This window comes from Mustelus asterias, chromosome 7 (genome assembly GCF_964213995.1).
Source record: "Mustelus asterias chromosome 7, sMusAst1.hap1.1, whole genome shotgun sequence".
Classification (NCBI taxonomy): domain Eukaryota; kingdom Metazoa; phylum Chordata; class Chondrichthyes; order Carcharhiniformes; family Triakidae; genus Mustelus; species Mustelus asterias.
The window spans coordinates 125,841,007-125,863,767 of record NC_135807.1 but is presented as its reverse complement, the minus strand read 5'-3'; the positions used below and the strand labels follow the sequence as shown (position 1 = coordinate 125,863,767).

General features: G+C 48.7%; 1 long non-coding RNA gene across 2 annotated transcripts in view; it reads left to right on the top strand.

The window, feature by feature from the left end:
* The window catches only part of LOC144495932 (uncharacterized), a 189,813-nt gene that overhangs the window by 102,265 nt on the left and 64,787 nt on the right, over positions 1-22,761 (top strand). For both annotated transcript variants that reach the window (XR_013498358.1, XR_013498359.1), the window contains exon 4: positions 17,131-17,288. This is a non-coding gene — a long non-coding RNA (uncharacterized LOC144495932). The remainder of the gene's footprint in view (positions 1-17,130; positions 17,289-22,761) is intronic.

The following is a 22,761-nucleotide window of genomic DNA, read 5'->3' as shown; positions in this document are numbered from 1 at the left end:
CAGCTGTCAGGTTCACAGTGAGTGCAAAGAGAGATATTTTCTTCTGAATTGATAATTGTTGGTGCTGGCGAAATCCTGTGCCAGACTGTGTGAATTTGTCCATGTGGACTCTTCCTTAAGCCTTGATACTGGCAGCCCACTGAGGTTCTGCTTGTTCCCTCAGCGGCAGACTCCAAAATGGCTGCCACCTGCATTTTCCGCTCACACTCTGCAGGCAGCTCCTGCCTCCTGGAGCTGTTCGCTGCCTCTAATTGGACGATGAGCTCACCTCCTTGCCCAATTAGGTCATTTGCACTTCAATATGGCGTCACGTGCCCAGGGCAGTTGTATTGGAGGGTCAGAACCCAGAATTTACCCCAGCATTGGGTCCCCATCTCTGGTTGAGAAATCCAGCTTCGGTGTGTGACCCTTTGCGCACGAGTCAGAGAATCTGAGAATTGTCATGGTGACTGGACCTGGAGTAACAGAACGAGGAGGGAGTTTACCCAGCCCAGGGAAAGATCCAACCTGGTGCAGCCCTTGAATCCACATCCCTCCCAACCCAAGTCCCACAGTTTACAAGTCAACTCTTTGGGCACGGTCCCCAGGTTTCCCTGCACCCCTCAATTTTGACCTGGACCTATTTCTTCCTGTCTGACCCTGGTAACTAACCACTGAACTTGTACAAGATGGCTGACATTTGCTACGTTCCTTGGGCTTTGAAGGTAAATCATAAAATTGCATCATTCGGTACAGGAGCATGGCATAAGATGTATGTGGAAAAAACAAACTGGGGCAAGAGAAAATCATAATGAGGGAGAGAAATTGTCGAAGAATATAGAGTTAAATATAGGGCGGCATGGTGGCACAGTGGTTAGCGCTGCTGCCTCACAACGTCAGGGATCCTGATTCGACTCCAACCTCGGGTGACTGTGTGAAGTTTGCATGTTCTCCCAGTATCTGCGTAGGTTTCTTCCGTTTGCTCCAGTTTCTTCCCACAGTCCAAAGATGTGCAGGTTAGGTGAATTAGCTGTGGTAAATTGTCCTTTAGTGTCCACAGATGTGCAAGTTAGGTGGAATGACCATGTTAAATTGTCCCTCGGTGTCCAAAGATGTGTGGATTAGGTGGATTGGCCATGCTAAATTGCTCCTTAGCGTCCACAGATGTGCAAGTTAGGTGGATTGGTCATGCTAAATTGTCCCTTAGTGTCCAAAGGTGTGTAGGTTATGTGGATTGGCCATGCTAAATGTGTGGGGTTACAGGGATAGGGTGGGGGAGAGGGCATGGAGGAAAGATGCTCTCAGAGTCAGTGCAGACTCGAAGGGCTGAATGGCCTCTCCTGCACTGTAGGGATTCTATGAAAGAGTGCAAAAGGAACAAAGAGGGGAGAAAAAGGAGATAAAATGTTGTGAATTTCTAAGATAATATGAGGGATTTTGAGGACTGGGTGAGGTTGCACCTTGAGTTGTTGTACAGATTCTGAGATAAGTTTCCATTAAATTTGGGGGAAATTGTAAGCAGTCCCGTGTTTATTGTCTTTTGCTGTTTTTGGCCCTGGCACAAACATTCCCACAGTCATTAAATCCTTCACGGCTGAAGGCAGGCTGGGTATCCGCGGATCCATTCACGCCTCTGTTCTCCTTTTACAAAGAGACGCTCCTTGTGGCGGGGGGTCACTGACAAACAATTCAAGTCAGCTGGAATAGCAATCTGGGCCTTTACAGCAGTGTGTTTATCCAGCAGTTAAAGGGCCATGCCACCTTTCTCACTGTGAATCTTCACTGCCGCAGGTTTGACAATGACTATGAAACATTTCCCAATGTTTTTTCCTATTAGTGCAGTCACTGGGACATGGAGCAGGGAAGGTCGCTCCCCTTGTTTTAATTTTGCAACCTTGGAAGGAACATTGGGGCTGTAATGGCCATTGTTTTTGATGCGTGAAATGTGATAGCTACATCCTGCTCACAGTGCAGGATGCAGTGGTTGGTATTCAAAGGATTTCTGACCCGGTCGGTCCCTTGTTTGAATCCCTCATTGGTCCTCCCTCCACTTGTCTCTTTTAACCCCCTCTGGCCCTGCCTTCCTTCAAAGCTCTCTGCTTCTCTGATTCTAGATTGTTCCACATCCCCCGCCCCGCACTCCCACCCGATCTGCCCCCCTTCAACCCACCAATGGCAGCTGTGCCAGTAGCCATCAAAGCCCCCATTCTCTAGGATGGGCAGCATGGTGGCACAGTGGTTTGCACTGCTGCCTCACAGCACCAGGGACCCAGTTTCGATTCTTGGCTAGAATCCCTACAGCTCAGAAGGCAGGCCATTTGGTCCATCGAGTCTGCACCGACAACAATTCCACCCAGGCCCTATCCCTGTTACCCCACGTATTTACCCTGCTAATCCCCCTGACAATAAGGGACAATTTAACATTATCAATCAACCTAACCCACACAGCTTTAGTCTTTATTTTTTTATTTTATTTGTATTTATTTTTATTCGTGTCACAGGTCTGTGTGGGGCAGCACAGTGGTTAGCACTGCTGCCTCATAGCACCAGGGACCTGGGTTCAATTCTGGCCTTGGGTCACTGTCTGTGCGGAGTTTGCGCATTTCCGCTGTATCTGCGTGGGTTTCCTCCGGGTGCTCCGGTTTCCTCCCACAGTCCGAAAGACGTGCTGGTTTAGGTGCATTGGCCATGCTAAGTTCTCCCTCAGTGTACCCGAACAGGCACCAGAGTGCGGCGAATAGGGGATTTTCACAGTAACTTCATTGCAGTGTTAATGTAAGCCTACTTGTGACACTAATAAATCAATAAAAGAGATAGAGAGACAGGAGCGCAGTCTTCCCCTGTCTGAGCTTTCCAAGTGACAATTTCCAAGTGTCATGCTGTCCAGAATAGGAGATATATCACTATTCCTTGTTTAAGGGTCAGGTTCGCTCAACATAGTGGGATCGCCATGAATGCATAGTTTAAGGCCCACCATCGCCTCCCAATGAAGTGTGTGGCTTTCTCACCGTCTCCAAGACCCCATGAATAAGTAACTCAAAGATACCTCCTCATAGAGGCCTGCTATTGACCATGCTCATTTTGATGGAAGGGGTAATCTCAAAAAGCCCGACACTTGGGGAGTTCTCTTTTGGCTGGTAGCAGTAGTTTAGGGTTGAAACTCTTCTCTGCCCACTGCCTGCGACACTGGACTCTGTCCCAGATTACTGCAACGCCATCGCTGAGCTAGCTGGAGTGGGCGGCCCACTCCCATAAAGCTGCATCGGGGCCCTGTGGACCAATCAGAGCGGAACCATGGCAACTCTTAATGGACAGGAGTTAACCCGAACTGGGACGAGGTGGGCAGAAATCCTGAGGGAATCTGGGAAGTCCAAGATGTGGGAGGCAAGTGGAAAACCCCAGAAATAACATTTCAGCTAGAATAGAAACGCGGCAAAGCCTGATTCTGTTTCTTCAGAATGCGACCTACTTAGTCTCTGTCTGTCCTGGGCACCAGAGTTTCGCCTCCCTACTAGCTTTCTGGTTGTCAGCAAGCAGCTCTTCAACCTGGATGAGTGCAGCTCCAACAACACTCAAAAAGCTTGACCCCATCCAGGACAATGCAGCCCACTTGATTGGCACCACATCTACAAACATCCACTCCCTCCAACACCCACGCTCAGTAGCAGCTGTGTCTACTATCTATAAGATTGGCTAACAGTGGTTAGAACTGTTGCATCACAGTGCCAAGGACCCGGATTCGATTTCTGGCTTAGGTCACTGTCTGTGTGGAGTTTGCACATTCTCCCCGTGTCTGCGTGGGTTTCCTCCGGGTGCCCCGGTTTCCTCCCACACTCCAAAGATGTGCGGGTTAGGTTGATTGGCTATGCTAAATTGCCCCTTAGTGTCAGGGGGATTAGCTAGGGTAAATGCATGGGGTTATAGGGATAGGGCCCGGGTGGCATTGTTGTTGGTACAGACTCGATGGGCCGAATGCCCTCTTGCACTGTAGGATTCTATGATTCTAAGATTCACTGCAGAAATTCATCAAAAGCCCTTAAGCAGCATCTTCCAAACCCACGACCGTTTCCATCTAGAAGGACAAGGGCAGCAGATACATGGGAACACCACCACCTGCAAGTTTCCCTCCAAGCCACTCACCATCCTGACTTGGAAATACATCGCCGTTCCTTCGCAGTCGCTGGGTCAAAATCCTGCAATTCTGTCCCTTCCGGCATTGTGGGTCACCTCACAGCCCGTGGACTGCAGCGATTCAAGAAGGCAGCTCGCCACCACCTTCTCAAGGATAACGGGGCGGCACGGTAGCACAGTGGTTAGCACTGCTGCTTCACAGCTCCAGGGACCTGGGTTCGATTCCCGGCTTGGGTCACTGTCTGTGTGTAGTTTGCACATTCTCCTCGTGTCTGCGTGGGTTTCCTCCGGGTGCTCCGGTTTCCTCCCACAGTCCAAAGATGTGCGGGTTAGGTTGATTGGCCATGCTAAAATTGCCCTTAGTGTCCTGAGATGCGTAGGTTAGAGGGATTAGTGGGTTAAATATATGGGGGTAGGGCCTGGGTGGGATTGTGGTCAGTGCAGACTCGATGGGCCGAATGGCCTCTTTCTGTGCTGTAGGGTTTCTATGATTTCTACGAACTAGGGATGGGCAATTAATGCTGACCAGCCAGCGACGCCCATGTCCCACGAATGAATAAAGAAAGAGTCAGAGCTGTAGTTTAAACAAAGTATCAGACCTCTGCTTCCACCAATAAACTGCGTTAGTCAAGAGATGACTTGCAAGGATGTTTTTATGTATTTGACTAATCTAGGTAATTGACACTGCCTTGATCATTCGTAAAGCGTATCGAGACTCCACAATAAATGTTTACAGTCTTAAAGAAAAGCAGATCACTGGATAAGATTGCGTTCATAAGCTGCTGTGAGCAGGTTTGGCAACTGAAGTGTCCATTTGAATCATAGAATCCCTACAGTGCAGAAGGAGCCCATTCGGCCCATTGAGTCTGCACCAACCACAATCCCACCCAGGCCCTATTCCCGTAACCCCACACATTTACCCTGCTAATCTCCCTGACACTAGGGTCATTCTAGCATGGCCAATCGATCTAACCCGCACATCTTTGGACTGTGGGAGGAAACCGGAGCACCCGGAGGAAACCCACGCAGACATGGGGAGAATGTGCAAACTCCACACACACACACACACACACACACACACACACACACACACACAGTGACCCAAGCCGGGAATCGAACCCGGATCCCTGGCACTGTGAGGCAGCAGTGCTCACCACTGTGCCACCTTGCCATCCATTTGGATCACAATTTTTCACAAGACTTGATTATTCTGTATAATTTTGGCGCTTTTTAAACAAAAATGATTTTCCTGTTTCTCCCGATGTTGTTGGGGTGGGGGGGGTTCCGCCACTCCGTTGTAAGCGAGGGTTTGGGTTATTCCGCAGAGCTTGTGGGAACACCAGTCTCTGATCACCCAGGCAGAGGTCTGGCAGGGGTGGCTTTGATCAGTCTTTTAAATTTGTTTTTCTAAAGGACCCAGTATTTTGTTGTTCGCAAACTGGGGGAACTCGGAGCGGTGTACAAATAAAGGAAAATGTGTGTGTGTGTGCGCGCGCGTCCTAACTGCTCCCCAGGGCCAGGGAGGTGAAGAATTTCCAGATCCGCGCAGACATCAGTCAGCGATGAGTGACATCGTATGGCTTTTCCGAAGCTGGCGGTTGTGTCGTGTTGGTCACACTTATTTATTTGATTTGGTTAAACCCGACCGGGCCACGACTTCCAGCAGAGTGGGCCTGTATCACATTAACAAAGAATTTCATGGTGTCACTTATCAAACAACTGGTCCCCTTTTGTTTCCAGTGGCAGCAGTTACAACTGTGACCTGTTTTTCAGCTCATCACTGAGGTGAAGTCAAGGCTGACTTGTAGCAGATGCTTGCCTCCCAAACCATGCAGCGTATTCTATTGTCTTTTCCAGCGCAGGATTTACTTGCTTTTTCTTTTAATTATTTGGAAGTTTTTGGCCTGGGCTTAGTTGTTTGAAACATGTGCCCACGCATGTGTGTCTCAAGAGAGAGAGAGGAACATTTAGTGATTTGTGAATGGCACATCTTAAACGACAGCCCCTGCACAACCCAGTTGCCCACAGCGGAATTCCACAAACTTTTTCAGAGAAGTGTTACCCTGGCACTTTTAAAATTGCCTTTGATAGGCTGAGTCGTTACTTCCAGCGGGAATCATAGAATAGAATCCTTACAGTACAGAAGGAAGCCATTCGGCCCATCGAGTCTGCATCAACCGCAATCCCACCCAGGCCCTATTCCCGTCGCCCCACATATTTATCCCAGCTAGTCCCCCTGACGCTTGGGGTCAATTCGGCACGGCCAATCCACCTAACCCGCACATCTTTCAGACTGTGGGAAGAAACCGGAGCACCCGGAGGAAACCCACGCAGACACGAGGAGAACGTGCAAACTCCACACAGACAGTGACCCAAGCCGGGAATCGAACCTTGGTCCCTGACGCTGTGAGGCAGCAGTGCTAACCACTGTGCCACCGTGCCGCCCCAGGGGCAGCCACATAGAAGAGCTGGCAAGAATTCAGTGGGTCGCGTCCCCCACCCCCACCCCCACCCCCGTAAACTACCCCCCCCCCCCCCCCCCCCATAAACTTAAGGTCACTCAAAACTGTGCTGCTGTGTCTTACTGACAGCAACCCCCCCCCGTGCTCACTGGCCCCCTGTTGCGCAGCGCCTTGGTTTTAAAATTCCCATGTCCTTTTCAAATTCCTTGCTCCTTCCTATCTCTGTAATCGACTCCGACCTCTCAGGCCTCTGGGATATCTCTGCTCCTCTATTTCTGGTCTGCCAGGCATCCCAAGTTTTAATTGCTCTGCCATTGGTGGCCACGCTCAGTTCCCTGGGCCCCCAAGCTCACAAACCCCACCCACCCCACCCCCCTCAAACCACTTTGTCTCTTCCCCTCGCTTTCCTCCATTAGGGCACTCCTTAAACCTACCTCTTTGTCCACACTTTTGGTCATTGGATCTATCTCTCCTCTTACCAGTGTCGTACTCTTGTTTTCATAATGCTCTTGTGTGAAGCAATCCCTCAATGAGGGATGTTTCATTGCATCAAAGGTGCTATACAAATGTAAGTTGTTGTCTTTGGCAACAGGAAGTGCCGGAGTTTCCTGAGAGTCTTCACCCCACATCCCACCACCATCGCGCCCAGCGCTCTGGGGTACAGCATTCGGTAGGGGTCGCCCCCATTTAGAACAGATTTGAGGCAACACTTTGATCCGAGTCTTTGGAACTCCCTTCCCGAAAAAGTTAGGGTTAGAGTTGTCTGTAAGCTGAGACTGAATTCCCAGCTTCCTCGTCTCTCTTAACAGGATAAAATTCAGCAAAGTGTTAGGCTGAGAGAAACAAAATAGCAGAGCTCGCATTTCACAACATTCCCGCTTTGCAAACTCAAAGATTTGAAATGTTTGTCATGGGCTGTTCAGACCTTTTATGATCTCATTAGTGTGCTGAAAAGAAATGTTGGCTCTGCCATCACTCTCTGAACCCACTGTTCGCAGATTGCCTTGATTCTTTTTTTTTGTTATCTCTAATATTTTTCCCTCCTCCTGTTCAGAAGGTTCTGGCGAATGCTGCAGCACAGTTTGTCGGGTTGGTGTTCTCAGGACCCTGCCCAAGGGAGGCCGTTCTTCAAGTGTGGGCCCAAGCAGTCAGGGTCAACAGGCTATCGGGGAGCTGCAGAAGCAAGTCCAGTTAGCTGGTTTTCCTATATTCTCGCTCGCGCTTGCCCGCGCTCTCGCCCGTGCCCTCGCCCTCGCCCGTGCTCGTTGGAAGATGAAGATGGGGGATGAAGGGGTGGCAGGGATGTTCAATCTTCCCCTTCGGGGACAGAATTCTGGAAGAACTTGACCCCCACCTGCCCTTTCACATCTACCCAAGCCCTGGCCCCGGTCCACTTTGCTGCATTGAAGGAGGCCGTTTGTGCTTCTGTGGCCGTGCCAGCTCTTTGACTGAGCTATCCAATTAATCCTGCTCCCCTGCTCTTTCCCCATTGATTCTGGAAGTCCTTCCTGCCAAGTATTTACCCAGTTCCCTTCAGGAAGTGATGATTGAATTTGTTTTTGGACAGTGCACTCCAGGTCACAACAGCTCATGTCTGTCTTTGAAAACAACACCGCGGCTGGGATTCTCCGGTCTCTCACGCCCCGCCACCACTACCAGCAGGAACGGAGAATTCGGCGCTCAGCCAATCACAGCAGCGGGACTGGATAATCCCAGCTGTGGGCAAGGTTGGCCCTCATCTGGCCTGGCTTTTCTTTTGCCAATTATCTTAAATTTTCCTTTCTCGATGGCCTGGACTTTTAGAACAAGAAGGACCTAATAATCAGAGTGTGAGAGTCATGAGAGCAGTTGGAAAATTAGTCAGAGGGGGAATAAGCAGATTGACAGAGTGATGCAGTCCCAATAGCGAGACTGACCATTGATTGGGAGTGCTGGGACTTGTTGTTTATAAATTGTGCTGAATATTGGTAGGGAATGACTGAATCCCAAGGGAAACCATTGTTGGAAATACTTCAGGTCAAGTTTTTGTATGGGTGGCACAGTGGTTAGCACTGCTAACACACAACCAGGGACCCGGATTCGATTCCTGGGTTGGATCACTGTCTGCGGAATCTGCACGTTTTCCCCATGTCTGCGTGGGTTTCCTCCGGGTGCTCCAGTTTCCTCCCACAGTCTGAAAGACATGCTGGTTGGGCCATGCTAAATTCTCCCTCAGTGTACCTGAACAGATGCCCGAGTTTGGCGACTGGGGGATTTTCACAGTAACTTCATTGCAGTGTTAATATGAGCCTACTTGTGACACTAATAAATAAAGTTTAATTTTCTTCCGCAGCCCACTGAGTTTGCACTAAGCTAAGTTGGGAGCTGCCGTTTAAAATGATGCAGGTACAGAAGGAGGCCATTCAGCCCATCATGCCTTCCGTCCCTTTGAAAGAGCTGTCCACTTTGTCCCGCTCCCTGTAGCTTTCCTCAGAGCTCTGCAGTTTATAGAATCCCTACAGAAGGAGACCATTTGGCCCGTCAAGCCTGGACCAATCTGTGACAGAGCCCCTTACCCAGCCCCAATCCCTTAACCAGACACATTTACCCCGCTAATCCACCTAACCTGCACATCTTTGGAGTGTGTAAGGAAACTGGAGCATCCGGAGGAAACCCACACAGACACGGGGAGAATGTGCAAACTCCACGCAGACTGTGACCCCAGGCCGGAATTGAACCCGTGTCACTAGCGTTGAGAGGCAGCAGTGCCAACCAATGTGCCACCATGCCGATATTTAACCAATTCCATTTGCAAAGTTGCTATTTAAATCTGCTTCAGTCACCTTTCATACTGTGTATTCCAGATCACACCATCTCCCATATCGATGGACTGATATGGGCCCAGGCTGTTGCTCTGGGGGAACACTGGTTCAAATCCCACAGGGGCAACTGGTGGAATTTAAATTCAGTTCAAAATAGAAAGGGAAAAAATCTGGAGTTCAAAAAGCTAATCTGGCACGGTGGCAGTGATTAGCGCTGCTGCCTCACAGCGCCAGGGACCAAAGTTCACTTCCGGCCTTGGGTGACTGTCTGTGCGGAGTTTGCACGTTCTCCCTGCGTCTGCGTGGGTTTCCTCCGGGTGGTCTGGTTTCCTCCCACAGTCCAAAGAAGTGCAGGTTAGGTGGATTGGTCATGCTAAATTGCTCCTTAGTGTCCCGAGATGTGTGGGTTATGATAATTACCCAATGGAAATCTGTGGGGTTACAGGGATAGGGCAAGGGGGAAGGCCTGGGTAAGAGAGTCGACACAGTAAGAAGTTTAACAACACCAGGTTAAAGTCCAACAGGTTTATTTGGTAGCAAAAGCCACACAAGCTTTCGAGGCTCTGAGCCCCTTCTTCAGGTGAGTGGGAATTCTGTTCACACACAGAACTTATAAGACACAGACTCAATTTACATGAATAATGGTTGGAATGCGAATACTTACAACTAATGTTTTGTTTCTTAAAGACTGGATTAGTTGTAAGTATTCGCATTCCAACCATTATTCATGTAAATTGAGTCTGTGTCTTATAAGTTCTGTTTGTGAACAGAATTCCCACTCACCTGAAGAAGGGGCTCAGAGCCTCGAAAGCTTGTGTGGCTTTTGCTACCAAATAAACCTGTTGGACTTTAACCTGGTGTTGTTAAACTTCTTACTGTGTTTACCCCAGTCCAACGCCGGCATCTCCACATCATAAGAGAGTCGATGCAGACTCATTGGGCCAAATGGCTGCCTCCTGCACTGTCGGCCATCACGGTGACCATGGAACTATCATTGATTGTTGGAAAAACCCATCTGGTTCAGCAATGTTCTTTAGGTAGGGAAGGAAATCTGCCATCCTTACCCGGTCTGGCCTACATGTGACTCCAGAGCCACAGCAATGTGGTCAACTCTTAAATGCCCCCTGAAATGGCCCAGCAAGCCAATCAAGGGCATTTAGGGGTGGGCAACAAATACTGATTCAGCCAGTGAGTCCCACATCCCGTGAAAAATCTTTTAAAAATCAATTTCAATTAGTTTGATCGACCAGAGTGCTATTTTCAGGACAGTTTAAGTTAGAGGTTGAAGAGAGCGAGCTTGGCTTGCCATGCTGCGTGTTTGTTTTTAGCACTTCATATTTTTACAATCCATTTTGCAACAAAACATCCCAGCGTCCGGTGTAGCCGGTTGGGAACAGCAAACATGGGCCTCGAAGACTTTCGGGAGGGAAGTACAGGACCAGGGACAGTTCCTTTTGATTGACTTGTCCTCCTGATGACAGCTAGTGCAAGGCCCAGTGAGGTTTTGAATTATTTTCCATCGTCTGGGCAAGTCCACACGCACCCAGGTTGGTCTGAGGAACGCTTGTCATGAGGTGGGGTGGGGGGGTGGTTCTTAAATCAAGAACCCATTGGCCAACAAGACCTCGTTCTTGATTTTGGGTGAAATGAGGAAAATATTCCCCCACCTCTTCCGCTCAAAACCAACGCCACTGTTGATTTTAACGGACACTTTAGTGGGCTCTCTTGCTTTCTTTGACCTGTGTAAAGTGGGCAGAAAATGGCCGCTGCCTGTGGACCCACAGCTGACTAAAAAGATGAGACAATGGAGGTGCAGGGGAGATTGGGACACTCGATGGTTACCCTGTGCAACCGGCGCAGGCAATGCCACTCACTGTGCCTAGTTTCACACTTCCTGCAGTGCATCTTGTAGATCGTACACACGGCAGCCACAGTGCGTCGGTGGTGGAGGGAGTGAATGTCTGAGGATGGGGTACCAAGCAAGCGGGCTGCTTTGTCCAGGATGGTGTCAGGCTTCTTGAGTGTAGTTGAAGCTGCACTCATCCAGGCAAGTGGGGAGTATTCCTTCATACTCCTGACTTGTGTCTTGTGGACAGGTTGACAGGCTTTGGGGAGTCGGGAGGTGAGTTACGCATCACAGGATTCCCAGCCTCTGACCTGCTCTTGTAGCCACAGTATTTATATGGCTGCTCCAGTTCAGTTTCTGGTCAATGGTAATCCCCAGGCTGTTGATGATATTAAAATGTGTTTGATCAAACGATTCTGTGAAGAACCTAGGGATGTTTTGCGATGTTAAAGGCGCTATATAAATACAGCTTGTTGTTTAGCACCTAGGCTCCGATTGAGAAATACAGTAGGAAATATTTCAGAAGATTTCTTTTCAGTTACGTGCGTATGTGAGACATTGTTCCGATCATACTGCAAAGAGCTGTGAATGTAGCCCAATCCATCACGCAAACCAGCCTCCCATCCATTGACTCAGTCTACACTTCCCGCTGCCTCGGCAAAGCAGCCAGCATAATTAACGACCCCACACACCCCGGACATTCTCTCTTCCACCATCTTCCGTTGAGAAAAAGATACAAAAGTCTGAGGTCACGTACCAACCGACTCAAGAACAGCTTCTTCCCTGCTGCTGTCACCAGACTTTTGAATGGGCCTACCTCATATTAAGTTGATCTTTCTCTACACCCTAGCTATGACTGTAACACTACATTCTGCATCCTCTCCTTTCCTTCTCTATGAACGGTATGCTTTGCCTGTATAGTGCGCAAGAAACATTACTTTTCAATGTATACTAATACATGTGACAATAATAAATCAAATATTAGTGCTGATTATATATTATTACTGATTATTATATATTATCACCATTATTACTGGTCATATTATGATCCGTATTACTTTGGTATATTTTGTTCTGAGGAGCCAGTGTTTACGTCTGAGACTCGCGGTGCGGGACGAGGGGATTGGGTTTTGTATTCCTGTCTTTCTCTGCCCACAGCCTGAAATGCTGATAAACAGCAGCCCAGACGCCGACTGCACAGAACGCTCTGTCAGGCTCAGTTCGGGAGGGAAGGCAGCCAGCCCTGTGGAACTGTATTTCAGTACAAGTCAGCACCTACTGGGAGCGCGGGGGTTGAAGGAAATTTCAAGGGGTGGGGGGGCGGAATGGGATTTTTAAAAAGTGTGTGCATTGTGCCGGTGAACTTTGGACACCAGCCCAAACAAACCAACTTGGATTTTTGAGCCATTATGCACAGAAGCAGCCAAACAGAGTCAGGTTGTGTGTTGACTGGTCTCCTGTTTGTTTTCCTGAGTAATGTATAAATCTGACGTGTTGAATAGACAGGAGTGTTAGCGGGGCCAGAGTGCCACTTCTGTTTATGCTCTTAACGCTGGCGTCAATATAGTAATCCACTGCTTAGAAATACGTGCAGATGGATACAGGAAGGGTTGCTAGTGGAGACTCATTGGCAAGAGCTTCCTAGCGACACTTAGCAATGGACGTCACAGTGAGGTAATTGGTATCATAAAATGCCATCTGCCGTGCCTGGTGAATGGACCCAACAACAAATACTGGTATATAGCTTCTAATGTGCATGTCCCTTTCCAATTCTGCATTCTGGCAAAAGATATATTTGTCATGCTGACATTTAGGGAGGTACAGAGCAACATAAGGAATGTTTCCTGTCCATAATTTGATTTATTATTGTCGCATATATTGGGATACAGTGAAAAGTATTGTTTTTTGCGCGCTGTACAGACAGAAACAATACCGTTCATAGAGTACATAGGGGAGAAGCAAAGGAGAGGGTGCGGAATGTAGTGTCACAGCCATAGCTAGGGTGTAGAGAAAGATCAACTTAGTATATGGTGGGTCCATTCAAAAGTCTGACGGCAGCAGGGAAGAAGCTGTCCTTGAGTCGGTTGGTACGTGACCTCAGACTTTTGTATCTTTTTCCCGACGGAAGAAGGTGGGAGAGAGAATGTCCGGGGTGCGTGGGGTCCTCGATTATGCTGGCTGCTTTCCTGAGGCGGCGGGAAGTGTAGACGGGAGACAGTGGATGGGAGGCTGGTTTGCGTGATGGATTGGGCTATGTTCACAATCCTTTGTACTTTGTGTAAACCCCAAATCAATGCCCCTGCTTTTCGGTTGAGCCAATCCACTCACTGACCCATGTTAGCTCCCAGCGCAGTAGTGCCTCAATTTCCAAATTCCTTCTTTTTAACTCCCTCGTCACTTTTTTCATCCACCCTATCTCTGTAACCTACTCCAGCCGCCAAACCCTCTGAGATAGAAATCATAGAAACCCTACAGTGCAGAAGGAGGCCATTCGGCCCATCGAGTCTGCACCGACCACAATCCCACCCAGGCCCTACCCCCACATATTTACCCGCTAATCCCTCTAACCTTCACATCCCAGGACTCTAAGGGGCAATTTTTAACCTGGCCAATCAACCTAACCCGCACATCTTTGGACTGTGGGAGGAAACCGGAGCACCCGGAGGAAACCCACGCAGACACGAGGAGAATGTGCAAACTCCACACAGACAGTGACCTGAGCCGGGAATCGAACCCGGGACCCTGGAGCTGTGAAGCAGCAGTGCTAACCACTGTGCTACCGTGCCGCCCTGCGTCCCTTCCATTTCTGGCCTCCCGTGCACCATCGTCTGCTTTCATTCCCGCTGCATCTTGCTGTGCCTTTGGCTGCCTAGGCCTGAAGCCTTCCTAAATTTCTCCTCCTTCCACCTTCACAACACTGGACCAAGCCGCAGCTCCTCATCTCTCCTTACGTGGGTTCCGACCTAGAGTCATACTGCACTTGGAACGTTAACTCGTGCTTCTCCACAGATGATGCCAGGTCCGCTGAGTTTCATGAATTCAGATTCCCAGAATCTGCACATTAATTTGCTTTTATTCCCACGCAGTGGGGTGTCGCACTTTGATAGCAAAATGGCAGCCTCTTGTTCCAAAGCTCCCAATTATTGCTGAAGAAGAGACTAATCCTGGCTCCAAGATGCTGATTCATTGATCAAAACCCGCTGTATCCTTGTGAAGACAAACAGCATTCGGGAATACAGCTGGTGACACTTAAACTCCCAGCTTGGGGTTGATGCTGTGATTCACTCTCTCTATGGAAAGTGGCCCGATTGTGAAGGCAAGTTGCACAAGCCGCTTGTGGCGTTTCACATTCTTCCTCCCACTTTGTGTCTGTCAACTTTGACCTACAGTGAACCCCAGCAATCCCATTCACATCCACTTGACGGGAATGACGTTGAATATTGGCTCGGAGTGAGGTTACAGTCATGGTTTTTAAGTGGAAGTGGAACGTTTTGGGAGATGTCCCATGGGTTTGCTTCCCCCCGCCCCCCTGCAACCTCCCACAGGTTGGGAAGGTCCATAGAATTTTTCAAATGAATTCCCCATCGCCATCCCTTCCCCCACCGACTTATCCACAATTTCCCAGTGGCAGGTGAGGCCTAGCTAGCCAGCCTGCTCGCCAGCCCTTGAACCCAATTAAGGCCCCCTAAAGTGGACAATAAATGACCATTTAAGGGTCTTCTCCTCGCAGCCCTCAATTTTCAAGCTAACCAGGGAAGAGAGCAGGGACACAGGGTAAATGCAGCAACTCACCCTGCTCAGGCCTCATGTGGGAAGGAGGGTGACTGTCGGGGGAGGTGTCACCCTCAACACACTCATTTCTACATCCAGCACCACCCCCCTACCCCACAAGGACCCCTGCAGGTGCCCTACGTCCCCTGGCCCCTCTACCAGGAGGTTGTTCTATCTCTCCCTACCTCTGTGGGCCGCCTTTTCCACCCACCTCGCCCTGTGACCACCCACACTTCACTGGTCGGGCACTCCAGGGTTTAGAATCCGGAGGTTGACTGTAGTCACAGTCTCTTTCCTCCCCCCAGTTCCTTTTCTTATGTGCTCCTCCCCTAAGTGATTAGTCTTGGAATTGCCCAGCTGGGTGTGAACATGGTTTCACGTGCAGGGATTTTGAGTTGCTTCTCTCAGCTGGGAAGTTCGACGTGGCTTCAATCACCTGTTGCCTTTGAAAACGTAAAAACAGAAGATGCTGGAAAAGCAAGAGTTAGCCAACATCCGTGAATCACAGAACCCCCTACAGTGCAGAAGGAGGCAATTCGACCCATCGAGGCTGCACCGACCACAATCCACCCAGACAGCCCTATTCTCGTAACCCCACATATTTACCCTGCTAATCCGCCTGACACTAGGATCAATTTAGCATGGCCAACCAACCTAACCCGCACATCTTTGGACTGTGGGAGGAAACCGGAGCACCCCGAGGAAACCCACGCGGACACGGGGAGAATGTGTAAACTCCACACACAAAGTGAGCCGAGGCTGGAATTGAACCCGGGTCCCTGGCTGTGAGGTAGCAGTGCCACCCACTGTGCCACCCTGTGAAGAGAAAAGGGAGGGAATATGCAGATACCATGACTTTTACTCACCTTTGGAAGAAGGATCTCGCCATTAAAACATTGCTCTGTCATTTCTCTGCACAGACCCGTGGAGCGTTTTGTGATTTCGTTTCATATTTTCGGTATCTGCAGTTCATTTATCGCTTTGTTACAGGTTCCAATTCCTTATTTCAGTTCAGAAACCTACTTCGAAGGAAGAAAGATTCACCTTTAGCCATCACCGTTCAAAAGATTTTGCAGCTAATTAAGCTGCTGCTGTAATGTAGGAATCGTGGCAGCCGGATTGTGCACTGTTCTACCGATGGCAATGTGATAATGACCAAATCTTTAGGTGTCAATTGAGGGGTGAAGATTGGCCAAGGACACTGCTTTATGATGCTCAGCTAAGAGAGCAGACACGGTCTCGGTTTAGCTATTCCACCGGCAGTGCAGCAAACCCTCAGCACTGCGCTGTGGGGGGGAGTGCTTGATTGTGAGATCAACTCCTTGTACCCGGGACTCAAACCCTACAGCCTTCCCGCAGAGGGGCACAAGCATGTGACGCAGGGCCTAACCTTTCAGGCCTTCGAGCACACCACCCACCCCCCCGAACATTCCTGCATCGCACTTCTTTTTAAAGAAATAGTGCACCAAAAACACAGAATGAGCTCGTCCTCTTTTTGCCAGTTGTTATTTCAATCATAGAATCATCGAATCCCTACAGTGCAGAAGGAGGCCATTCTGCCCATCGAGTCTGCGTCAGCAACAATCCCACTCAGGCCCTATCCCCGAAACCCCATGTGTTTACCCTACTAATCCTACTGACATTCAGGATCAATTTGGCATGGCCAATTCACCTAACCCGCACGTTTTTGGAGTTTTCCAAATTTCCGATCGCTTGTACACTTTTGCACTCACTCACTGTCACCACGGAGCAACTGGTGGTCTTCATGAGTGCAAAACCGGCCTAAAGACGCACTGGTTAGGGTGCATTGGTCATGCTAAATTCTCCCTCTGTGTACCCGAACAGGCGCCGGAGTGCGGCGAAAAGGCAACTTTCACAGTAACTTCATTGCAGTGTTAATGTAAGCCTACTTGTGACACTAAACTCAAAAGCTTAAACTAATTTTTTGGCCATAGCTTCAGTGTTGCAATGAAAGCAAAGCACCTGTGTGCGCACGTTCAAGCTCCTTCGGTGGATGTGGTGAATCCCTGGGACCAGCCATTGTTTGGTCTGATGAGGAAATTGGTGCAGGCTTCTCGAGATATTTATAATTTTCTGCGTGATTTGAGGTTGTGCACTGAATCCTCTTTTGCTTCAGCAGCTTGGGCTGTGGAGGGTCGGTTCGTGTGCTGGGGCAGAAGTGCCCGACCCCCCCCCCCTCAGACCCAGGAGACCACGGCGGGCAGTTCCCTTGTGACTCAAAGCCAGAGGAAACCCAGCGAGTTCCCCTTTCTCAAACCAAAGAGTGAAGATCACAAGGTAAGAAGTGGTTCTCTTAAAATATTCTGTGTGGTGTGTGTAGTATGTGTGTGTGTGTTGAGTGTGTGTGTGTAGTGTGATTTTTATAAACATTTTTATAAACGGTGCATTTCCCGCTTCCTAATTTTGACCTTAGCCCCCAGTGACTCTTACTGATGGAGTTAGCATTGTTGAACTATTGAATTGAATGAAGTTTCCACGTGACGATAAGAGGAAATGGGATCTAGTTAGCGGGAAGAGTAGACTGGGTCATCAAAGCAGTTACCCTTGGGATCATGGTTGCTTATTCGGAAACAATTGCCTCTCAGACTCCAGCTCTTAAAGATTGGCAGTTCTTGGGCCAAGTTCCAGTAGAACTTCCAGCCCCCTCTCCCTCGTGGCATGTGTGTGCTTTTAAAACCTCGGCAGATGTGTGCGTTCCTGAAATATCTGTGAGGGCTCCTTGGTGGGTCCCCGTCAGCTTATGTAAAGGAGTATTGTGCAGTCGCCTGGGTGATTCTCTGAAGAGCACCTCCCCGTTCCTGGTATTCCTCTCTTAACACGTTTTTCCTGGCCCGCTCCTCAGTGCTTCCTTTCTTAAAGAAAATACGATGCTGGCTACGTTCCCCATTTGAGCTGAAGGGACATTTCCTTCCAGAGAGTTCCGAGGCAGACTGGCTGCAATCGGAGGGCGTCCCTTGCCGGTGAGGGAGAATAGTAAGGAGCTCGTCTCGGGTAGACACTTCTCATTCAAAGTACTTAATTCAAAGCATATACTTCCTGCAAGCACTAGCCACAGGGCATGCTGTGCTGAATATCTGCACTTCCTCTCCATTCACAGAGTGAAACGTATGAATGGCTCACGGACAGTGACTTTCTGATTTCTGAATAGATCTTCTGAATAGATAACAGGGCGTGGACTACAAGAGATGCTCTACTTGCTGATTGCTGCTAATCTGTGGGGCCTGTGCCCCCTGTCTGTCTCCTTTCACCATTAGCATCTTTTCAGTGGCTGCAAGTTGACGTTTCATGGAGCACTGTTCTGTGAACTGGAGGAGGATGACGGCTTGGAATCTCGCTGGTGTTTCACCTGGACCCAGTGGAGCTGTGGGAAAATTGGTCCTGACATTCCTTCCATCCTCTCCAGCCAAGCCTGCTGAGCTGGCCGGGTTTAGGAATGGCGTTAGCAGCAGTGACCCAGACTAGCCTCCCTGCTTATGGACTGCTTCAAGATGGCGTCGGAGCGAGGCGCCTTCTTGCGAGCAGTCCCCAGCATATCCTCTAGTTCTTTCTTTTACTCTTGTTCTATGCTCTTAAAACTGAACTCTATACTACATTCTGCACCCTCGCCTTTCCTTCTCCCCTATGTGTTCTATGAACGGTATGTTTTGTCTGTATAGTCAGTAAGAAGTCTAACGACACCAGGTTAAAGTCCACCAGGTTTATTTGGTAGCCAAATAAACCTGTTGGACTTTAACCTGGTGTTGTTAGACTTCTTACTGTGTTTACCCCAGTCCAACGCCAGCATCTCCACATCTTGTCTGTATAGTGCACAGGAAACAATACTTTTCACTGCATCCCAAAACATGTGGCAATAATAAATCGAATCAAATTGAGGAGAGAAGATGTGAATGCTGAAGGGCTGAAAGAGGATAAGGCGTGGGTGAGAATATTAACTGAACAGCAATTTTAAAAAGCTTGAATTTGTCTGTTAGAATGAGTTGTCTACCATTGGAAGGAGGCCATGTTTAATGGCACTTTTACATCACAGTTGAAATCCTGAGATGAAGGATCCACATGAGTCAATAGTGCTATTGGAAGTCTGATTATTAGAAGACCCATAGGAGCTGCCTTTCAGACAGGCAATGGGGAGTTATCATAGAATCCCTACCTTAAGGAGGCCATTTGGCCCTTCGAGCCTGTGCCAACTCTCCAACAGAGCATCTTACCCAGACCCTATCCCCGTAATCTGATGTATTTAAAGTAAAGTTTTAAAGTTTATTTATTAGTCACAAGTAGGCTTACATTAACACTGCAATGAAGTTACTGTGAAAATCCCCTAGTTGCCACACTCCGACACCTGTTCGGGGACACTGAGGGAGAATTTAGCACGGCCAATGCACCTAACAGCACGTCTTTCGAACTAAGAGGGGAAACCGGAGCACCCGGAGGCAACCCACGCAGACACAGGGAGAGCGTGCAGACCCCACACAGTCACCTGAGGCGGGAAGGGTCTTCGAATCAACCGTATAGTGAATCTATGATTTGTACTCTGCCTTCTCAATGAAGTAAGTTAGATGGTACTTGGGCCGTGCTTGACTGGCACACTGCTTGTAACAAGTCCCCCCACACACGAGAAATGTTTCTTAAGCAGTTACACTGTTCAGGCATCTGAAAAGTGGTTTAACATGAGCTGCTTGTTCGCTCTGAGCCCACTCTCCATGACTAGCTAGTGGGATGGCATGGTGGCACAGTGGTTAGCACTGCTGCCTCACAACGCCAGGGATCCGGATTCGATTCCGGGCTTGGGTCACTGTTTGTGCGGAGTCTGCATGTTCACCCCCTGTCTGCGTGGGTTTCCTCCCACAGTCCGAAAGATGTGCTGACTAGGTACATTGGCCATGCTAAATTCTCCCTCGGTGTACCTGAACAGGTGCCAGAGTGTGGTGACTAGGGGATTTTCACAGTAACTTCGTTGCAGTGTTAACGTAAGCCGACTTGTTACACTAACAAATAAACTTCAACTTTGAACAGCAGGAAGGCTGAGAAAGAGTCATTTATTTACTTTTCTCTGGTTTAGTCGATGTTTGTGAAAATGTTTGTGTGGAACCACAGACTGCCGTTCGAGAGACATATGGACTTAGATTGGTATTCATAGAATCACAGATTAAAACAGCACAGAGAGAGGCCATTCAGCCCATGGAGTATTTGCTAGCTCTTTCGAAGAGCTTTCCAGTTGGTTTGAGTCCCCTGCTCTTTCCCCTATTCCCCAAATTCTTTTTTCCCGTGAGAATTTATTCAATCCCCTTTTGAAACTCGCTGTTGGATCTCTGCATAAAAAGATTCTTCCTCATGCTGTAAATGCTGGCCAGCCAGCGACACCATGTCCCACGAATAAATTTTAAAAATGTCCACCCCTCCCCCCCAGCTCTTCCTGACAATCACCACAAAACTAAACGGCCTTCTGGTTCTTGACTCTGTGGCTGGTTTCTCTCTATGGAAACCCTTTGTGATTTAAAACATCTCCATCAAATCACCTCTTCACCTTCTCTGCATTAAGTGGAACAGCCCCATCATCTCCAGTTGATCCACACCCTAAACCCTGGAACCCTCTCCTGACACACATTGATATTAATGTACAGAGGTTTATGCTGATAGAGAAAGATGCAGAGAAATAGATAGACAACTGTGAGGAAAACCTTTCTCTCGGTTCTGTCAGCAACTAATTTGCTGTTTTTGTAGTCTTTTAATCTTATTTTTATTTCAATTTCACTGCCACCTACCTGCTGATCCTTAGATGCTATGCCCGTGTATTTTTCTGGGCAGCACAGTGGTTAGCACTGTTGCCTCAAAGCGCCAGGGACCCGAGTTCCGATTCCGGCCTTGGGTCACTGCCCGTGTGGAGTTTGCACATTCTCCTTGTGTCTGTGTGGATTAGGCGGTTTGGCCATGCTAAATTGCCCCTTATTGTCGGGGGGATTAGCAGGATAAATACGTGGGGTTACAGGAATAAGGCCTGGGTGGAATTGTTGGTGCAGGCTCGATGGGGAGAATGGCCTCTTTCTCAACTATAGGGATTCTATGTCGGTGTGTGCGCACGTGCACCCAAATAGATTGAATGCTGTGATGTTCACCATGGGGTGTCTAGTGGGGCAGTGTATGCCAATCCTGTCTCCTGAGCCAGTAGCTCCTGGGTCGACTCACCCGCTGTCATGACCAAGGAAGGTCCGTTCACAATGTGGCCAAATGGGGTGACCGTCAACCCGCTAATCTTTCCAATGTGCCTCATGACAGGCGAGGGATTCTCCTGGTCAGCCAGAACCTGCAGAAGGCACCAGCAAACCACTGCGTGCCGAGCAGAACCATGGACCAACACATGGTCACCAACGCTGTCTTGGGGCACGGTACCTGACGAGCGAGAGAGAGAAATTGCCTTACCATCTGCTGCGACATATGTGGATGATGCACTCAAAGCTTGGAGGGCAAATCAATCCAACTAAAACCTGCATATCGCTCAGTAAATGGTGTAAGAGAAACAGAAGTGGTAGCTATCCCCACCCGCCCCAAACTCCCACCTCAATATGATGTCATTACGCCATGCTATTGAAAGTTCCCAGCTTTGAGCCCCATTCTGGCTCATTACAGTTCACCCCCCAACTGAAAATGTGGGTAGACTTTTGACTGGGAGCAGGGTTGGTGTTGGCAGTGATATAGCCCGCTGACTTATTCACGCGTCACACGTGCGTGGAGAGCCTTACGAAAGGGCTCTCGATTTTCTGCCGTGGAACCGCAGCCTCGTGCGAGTCACCTACTTGGAGGCGAGAGAGCATTGGCACAAGAAAGTGTCCGCTGCTTGTAGTCGGTGACCTGTCTTCTCAGCTTGCCAGTGCTGTCTGGCAGAAAGGGACCCCAAGGAGATCGGAAGTCTTTGAAAATAATGTCTGGGCTCGGAGCCAACTCACCAGCATGGATGATTATACAGTGCTGCTATTCTGTTGCCCCGTTGACACTGCAGTATTCTTTCATATTAGCTTTTAACTTTTACTATTTACTCAAGTTCCACTTAGTAATGGCCACAAAACCGCATTAACTTGTACATTGCATGTGCCCAAGATGTGCCATGAAGGCTGCAGCTCTGGTTAACTGAGGGCGAGTTTGCTGTTGCCTGGCTTATTGGAATATTTACAGCGCACAATACTGCAGTCTCCTTGTCAAAACGGTTTTAGAATTTTTCATTAGAACAGAACAAGATGCCAAGTACAAATTGTAACACAGCTTCTCGTCACACCTCACACAGCATTGCTTGGGGGGGGGGGGGGGGGGGTGGATACACAGCCGGCAATTTGTTTTGAGAAGTGATATATAAATGTCACTATCCCGCATTTATACCGCATCTTCTCATCTTGAAACTGGACAAAGCACTTCACTCAATCAATCAGTGGACAGTTACAGAAACAACTTTAGTTGATTTGATCTGATTTATTATTGTCACATGTATTAGTATAGAGTATTGTTTCTTGCACACTACATAGACACTGTACATAGAGAAGGAAAGGAGAGAGTGCAGAATGTAGTGTTACAGTCATAGCCAGGGTGGAGAGAAAGATCAACTTAGTGCAAGGTAGGTCCTTTCAAAAGTCTGATGGCAGCAGGGAAGAAACTGTCCTTGAGTCGGTTGATATGTGATCTCAGACTTTTGTATCTTTTTTCCCGATGGAAGAAGGTGTAACAGAGAATGTCCGGGTGCGTGGGGTCCTTGATTATGCTGGCTGCT